The sequence below is a fragment of the Salvia hispanica genome, chromosome 3, assembly GCF_023119035.1.
Source record: "Salvia hispanica cultivar TCC Black 2014 chromosome 3, UniMelb_Shisp_WGS_1.0, whole genome shotgun sequence".
Lineage (NCBI taxonomy): Eukaryota > Viridiplantae > Streptophyta > Magnoliopsida > Lamiales > Lamiaceae > Salvia > Salvia hispanica.
The window spans coordinates 37,490,886-37,497,700 of record NC_062967.1 but is presented as its reverse complement, the minus strand read 5'-3'; the positions used below and the strand labels follow the sequence as shown (position 1 = coordinate 37,497,700).

At 32.3% G+C, this 6,815-nt stretch overlaps 1 long non-coding RNA gene across 1 annotated transcript; it reads right to left on the bottom strand.

The window, feature by feature from the left end:
- Positions 1 to 2,895: 2,895 nt before the first annotated feature.
- Positions 2,896 to 6,182, bottom strand: LOC125213074. The gene is made up of 3 exons (XR_007174849.1): positions 5,958 to 6,182; positions 4,794 to 5,867; positions 2,896 to 3,119 (listed from the first exon to the last, which is right to left on the bottom strand). It is a non-coding gene; the product is annotated as an uncharacterized LOC125213074 (long non-coding RNA).
- Positions 6,183 to 6,815: the final 633 nt, after the last annotated feature.

Genomic DNA, 6,815 nt, shown 5'->3' with positions numbered 1-6,815 from the left:
CATAGCTAACCCCCTATGACTAAAATAATCTCATAATCCAATCTCAGATTGTATCTTGGTATTAATTTATCTAGGAAACCAAACACCTATGAGATTTAAAATTATTCTTATTAATTTGTGAAAATGTGTAGATAATCATACACAATAATGTTACGGTATTAAAGCAGATCAATGATTCAGATGGTTTCTTATTTGTCGATTGTAGTTGTTGTACATACATTCAACTTTTCTATATATATGTATATATAGTGAGTCTACGAGAATAAAGTTTTTTGCATGACAAATTAATGAAAGAGGAAAGTTGACGGAAAGCAAACTTCAACGGAATCTGCAAATGAAGATGGAATAAAGGTAAATTCCTTTATTCTCCAAAAGAAAATTTGGACAACTCCATCTTTGTTGTAAATTGTCTAGTCCAGATGATAAAGTGGAGTAAGGGATCAAAAATAATTTTCCATATGCAAATTATTTTTGGCAATGTTTTGTTGCATCAACATCCCACTCGATGTAAATGCCTAATATTGGCATCCACATTTTAATTTCCGAAAAAATTAAAGCAAATGAGATTTTGATAAACGTTCTCTAATGCATTAGAATATGGAAGATTAAACATGAGAACTTATTATAAAGATCTATTAGAAAACAAATTCTCTCAAAAGAATAGCTCATTAAGATATAAACTCCACATCTGTCGTTTTGTATAGTCGAAATTAGGTTACATAATACAACAAAAATGGAGAAACTGCCAAAAAATTACAGTCTACCCCATAACTTTATAAAATGATCAATTAAATCATAACAACGATTTTCTAAATTGAGCTTGACGTGAACGTCAATATTCCAAAAGCTCAAGCAGCTTGCTCGATTTTGGCATCCCGGCGTCTACGTCCTCTCATGCTCAATTCTCCCCAAATTCAACTCCTTGGGACAATTCAGAAAAATTGTCAAAATTTTATTTAATTGACTATTTTTTAAAATTACATAGTAGTACGTCAAATTTGACAAAACTTTGGGCCTTTACCAAAATAAAAAAGAGAGTAGTAATGATCATTGAGTCAAGGACGGTGGAAAAAAGCTATGATGATCATGGATCTGAAGTATTTGGAAACGGGCTTTAAGAATATTTTCCCCGGCCCACTTCTAACTGTCACTGTCATTTCTAATCGTAATTAAGGAAGTGGAAATTAGTTAATTAGGTAATTAACGATTTTTAAATATGACTTTTGAAAAAATTTTAGACCGATATCTTTTAATTTAGGCAAAGTATAAAATAAATAAAACAATCATTATCATTTGGCAAATTAATTCAGGCCATAAAGCCACATAACATAACAAATTTTGAGACTAAAATCCTATGAATTTTAAGGCCCAATTAATTCTTACAAGGTCTAATTATACCTGACCAAAAAGTCCAGCCCAATAGGCATATCGTTAACATTTTTTATTTTCTACTTTTCATTCTTTTCAAAGATGCTCACACCCACGACAAGGGCCCCTACTCAAGTGTCCTGAAGAAAATAACCTTTAAATTATTAGTGAAATTCTAACCATAAAAGTTCACATCACTGGACTAAATCACCTATTGTCTATTGATATGTGAATTTGTGTCCAACAACACAATAATAGCTTGTGGGGTTGTGGTCTATATGGTGGATTGTAATTATGTGAATTCTTGAAGATAGAGCTGTCTTTTAGAGCATTAGCAATAGAGTAGTCTCATGCGACTGTTTTCTAAGAGCATCTCCAATGGAGATAGGCTAGCCACTCTCTCCCCCTGCCACGTTACCAACACTAAAATTCCACTTGCCACATCATCATTTTAAGTAAATAGACTAGCCCTAAGGCTAGCCACAGGCTAGCCGCAATAAAAATAATTCAAAAACAACTAAATTTACGGAATCAAATTTACGATAAATTACGTAATTAAATTTACGAGACATATTAATTCCATTTAAAAAAAAGTATATTCATTAAAAAAAATTACATAATAAAGAAAAAAAATATCATCGTGCAGTCTTCCGTGCCCACAACTCTTCAATTAAATCTTTTTGGATTTGAATATGAGCATCCACTTGGCGCATGTCGGCATGTGCCTAGAGGCGGCCGACTTCATCGTGAGGTACCCCACGTCGTACGTTAGGGGTGGCCATTCAGTGGCTTGGACCGGCTGCATCAGTATCGTCATTAGCCCAATTAGTCAGTAGTACGCCTTCGTCTTCGACGATCATGTTGTGCACGATAATGCAGGCATACATTATATCAGCAATACAACCGACATCCCACAAACGCGTTGGACCCTTAATTGCCCATCGAGACTGCAAGGCCCTTTGCATGTACCGCTCTATCTCGCGGTTCATGTAGGCCTCCAATGCCTCGTTCATTCGCCGTTCGTACACCTCAGCATCCCCACCACTACCACCACCCGCGTTACTCATTTCGCGTTGTTGCTCTTGTACATAAATTTAGATAGAGAGAAAACTCGTTAAAACAAGTGGTGCAAATGAAAATGACGTGAAAATCGCGAACATATAGTGTTTCAAAAATTTTAAAAATAATAATAAAAAATTGCGCTGGTCGATCGCTCGCCGATCGCCAGCATGCAATGGCGGCCGACGCCTTCAAATCGGCGTGCGCTCGCCTAATGGCTAGCCGATTCGGCGCTCGCCGGTCGCAGTAGTTCGGCTAGCCTACCGGCTAGCGCCGCGAATCGGCTAGCCGGTGGGCTAGCCGCTATTGGAGATGCTCTTATAGCGTGAATATCGAGTCGGCTGCCCTATTCTAATCGAGGCGCTGCAATTATTTATTGATTTTTGTTTTATTTTACTTTTAATACTCTAGTTTCATTTATAAATACACTAAGTTTCACCATACTTCTTACACCTACTTTTCTTACACTATCTCTTTAAAATGTTATAATTGTCAAATAGAGTTATGGCTGGAAATGGAGCAGGTGTTAAGATCATCTTGAGATCTCCACTTAATTAGTTTCACTCACTAAACTTGAGCTACATCATGCACACAAAGGAATTAAAGCAGATGATAATTCAACATCTAAATCATCTCTTCTCTTCGCTCAGTTTGAATTGACCCTTTGCATTCCACTTGTCACGAAGCCACCACTGCAAAAAAAAATATCTTCATTCACACATTAATTTCGTGTTGAGTAAAAAGAAACAATCACATTAGACAATTTAAGAAAATTGCTTAACAAATACCAAGTTGATTACCATGTGTACCTACGTCGGAAGGTGATGTAAAATTAGGGTTTTTGTTTTTTCTCTCTCTCTCATTTAGCTTATTACTTTTCTACATCACTATGAGAATAAAATGATACTACTAGTGTTAATGATAAAGATACAAACAAATATATGTATAGATCTTGTATAATCTATGGTGATTACTATAACTAAATCTATTGCTATATAAACAAAAATTATTAATTTTAAGGTAAAAAATTTCAGAAAAATCTTGCAATTTGATAAAATCTTGGTTCGTCCCAAAAATTTAATAATCGTCAGTAAAAATCATGAATTTTAAAATTTTTGTCAATTTTCCCACATGGTCTAATTAGGGTGAAAATTGTACTCCCTAATTTGGTTCGGGAAAGGTCTACGAAGAGTAGACCGCATGTGGAATTTTATCATTTTTTTCAACACACTTAGCAAATAAATATATGTGCATCAAATCATCTACATATTACAAAAACAAAATCTGAATATTTCGTCATGGAAAAATTGAAAAAGAAATGTTCAAATTTGTGGTTTTTATGGATGATTTTTAAAGTTGCAGGACAACGGACTAAAATTTGATTAAATTCATTTTTCTGGAAATTAAACTTAATTCTAATTGATATTGTAAATAAATAAATAGTTTGCATAAAGAAAAATCATATACAAAAATGTGTTTGATCATTTAGTCAAGATCATATGGCAAATTTATTTTGGTTACTAGATCTCATCCCCACTTGGCTTTTAGTAATTAACCCATTATAAGATAGTGAAAATGGTTACTGGCAGACAAGATAATTTATTTCAAAAGACTAGTATGTTAAGAGTTACTAAGACTTAAAGAGAAAGTTCATTTCATCTGTAACTTACAGAAGTTATCATTCATAATCAATGTGAAATATAAGAGATCATAACAAAAGCCCTATTGCAGCCTATAATACATTATCTTGAAGTATGCATAGTATACATATATATATGCTTTGTTCCACGTGAAAAAAAGACTATCATGAATATCATATATAGTCAAAATCTGTCACCCAATGACCAATGTAGTTCATAATTCATACTATTCAAAAGAAAGTTCCTAATATTCCCTATATATCCATATTAACTAATAAATGTGGATTTATAACAAAGCCCTCTTAACAAAATGAAACACGAGTTTTAGATTTTTAGGCATGCCCCTTTAGTTCAAAAAGTTCTAACATCTTTAGTATACGTAGTAGTTGCCTATTAATTCATTTATAATTGGCAAACTATTGTACTCCATATAAATTAAATAGAGATAGTACTCCATTTTGTACACCCCACGGCTCAGATCTAAATGAAATGAAATAAAAATCACCCCCAAAGCGACAAGTCGTGCATCATAAACAATAAAATCGATCGAGGGCCATCCACAATACGTACATGATATAGACATTACATGCACAAAATGATATAGAAACTAATAAAACAAAATACCATATAATTTCAAATTTAAATTATTACTCTAGTACATACCCTGCAAATAGATAATTAATTAATTAAAAACATACAACAATCTGCAACTGCAAAATTTCTTACCCTTTTCTGCTGAAAGTGATTAATCGATTTCCATACATAATCTTGGCAAAGCCAGCAGTCAATTGCAAGTTATAACTTAGCTTCATTTGCTGTTCAACCTTAAACTAATCTTAATTAAACACCCTTTTAATTCCCTAATTGTTACAAACTATCTACCACATGAACTCATTTCAATCTAATGTCTCATTTCATATAAAATCTTTATACAGAGATTTTAATCACCACCAATTTTCATTTATTTAGCATATGGTATATTTCAAGATACATGCACCCACACTCCCAATTCTTGATTTATTCGTCACATTCAATTCCAAAGAGTTTGCTACCTTAAATTGAAACATTAATATGCAATGGGCTTCCATGGTCCCCCTATTTAAAACTATATTAAATGAATCACTTTTACCCATACCCTACACCAACACCAATCAATCTATGTAAATATCATTATTTAGTAGAGATATATAGTTTTGAAATTATAAAAAGGTAAGAATTACAGTTGGCTTTATTATGCAGATGACAAAAAATACAGCAGTTTCAATACTAGAAGGATCCAAGCAAAATCTGTATGATCAGCAATGTCAGAAAATACAAGTTCCTAAATATTCTATGTTTATTTCTTCATAATATATAGTATCCACATCCATTCATGTACATATCACGATTCACAATTTATGTGTTCTATTTATGTATAGTGATATATGTAGTGCATAAATATATTTTAATCGAAATTTCTATGATTTTATAGTCTCCAAAAGGATCATTGATTCCTAATTTGATATTCGGTCGATACTTAGAAGAATTTCATAACCTCAAATTCATTCATGTGAACTAGTTAATCTATACATGATCCAAATTTAAAAAATTGAAGAAATCTTGTGCATAAATTAAGGTCACAATTAGGGTTTTCTATCAGTTTTAAGGTCGAACAGACAATGAAGCAAAGGCTAACTGCAAAATTAAGGCGACGGCTGACTTGACAAGAATAATACGGGAATCGCTTACATGTGTCACGCCATCAATACATGTTGATCGTTCGATCACCTCAAACTTCCGACCGATCATCCAAGAAAACCCCTAATCCAACAAAAACAACTACAAACCTTTAATAAAATAGAATTCCAAAAAAAAAAAGTCAAAACTAAGAAAGTTAAGGAAGTTACATACCTTGTCCAAGATAAGATGTGTTTGTGAGAGAGAGAGAAAGTCATGGAAGCATGTTGATTGTAGATGAGTTGAATTTATAGTGACACATATAAAGCTCCAAAGATATTTGGGTTGTGTGGAAATAATCTAATGGTTAAAATCAATCAATGTTTGACCGACCGGTGAAGTTTGTGCATTTGTAATTTTCACAATATTTTCACCAACCCATTCATTTATACCTCTAAATCTATTACATTTTCAAACTAAATAATCTATGTTTCATTTTCATGTGTGCGGCGCACTTCATTAACCTAAGCATTAATTTAATCAATTAGGTTCAAGATTTTAGAATTTCTATAAAAAAATCTGACTATTTATGTTGAGGTAGTACGCATTCTTCTTTTATAAGCAATATTTAGGTACAAATATCCCCCCACCAAAAATATTTATTGAGGTAGTGACATGTTGGTTATTTTTACCGGTGTGATATTTATGAGATAGCTTTGCATATTTAATTCGAGGAAATTCAATAAGTATAAAAAATGGGGAATTATAATAAGTTCCAAAACTAACATATTTTACTATAATTTCCCCATATTTATTGTAATTGATATTGATTTTACTTAGTTTGGTTAATTAAGTCCTTCATTTTGATTGAAAAAAGAGGTTTCTCAAAGAATATTTTAATTGATTAAAATGAGTCTCTTTCAATTTAAAGTATGGAACCTGGGATTTTGTGAACCCCAATTTTGAATGGAGCATGAAGAATAACGTACAAACTTTATAAGTATATATTAAATCTTGTCAGATCATGGCATCATTTTAAAATTTATTCATGAACTTAAAAAAAAAAAATACCATATGCTAACAAAAGAACAT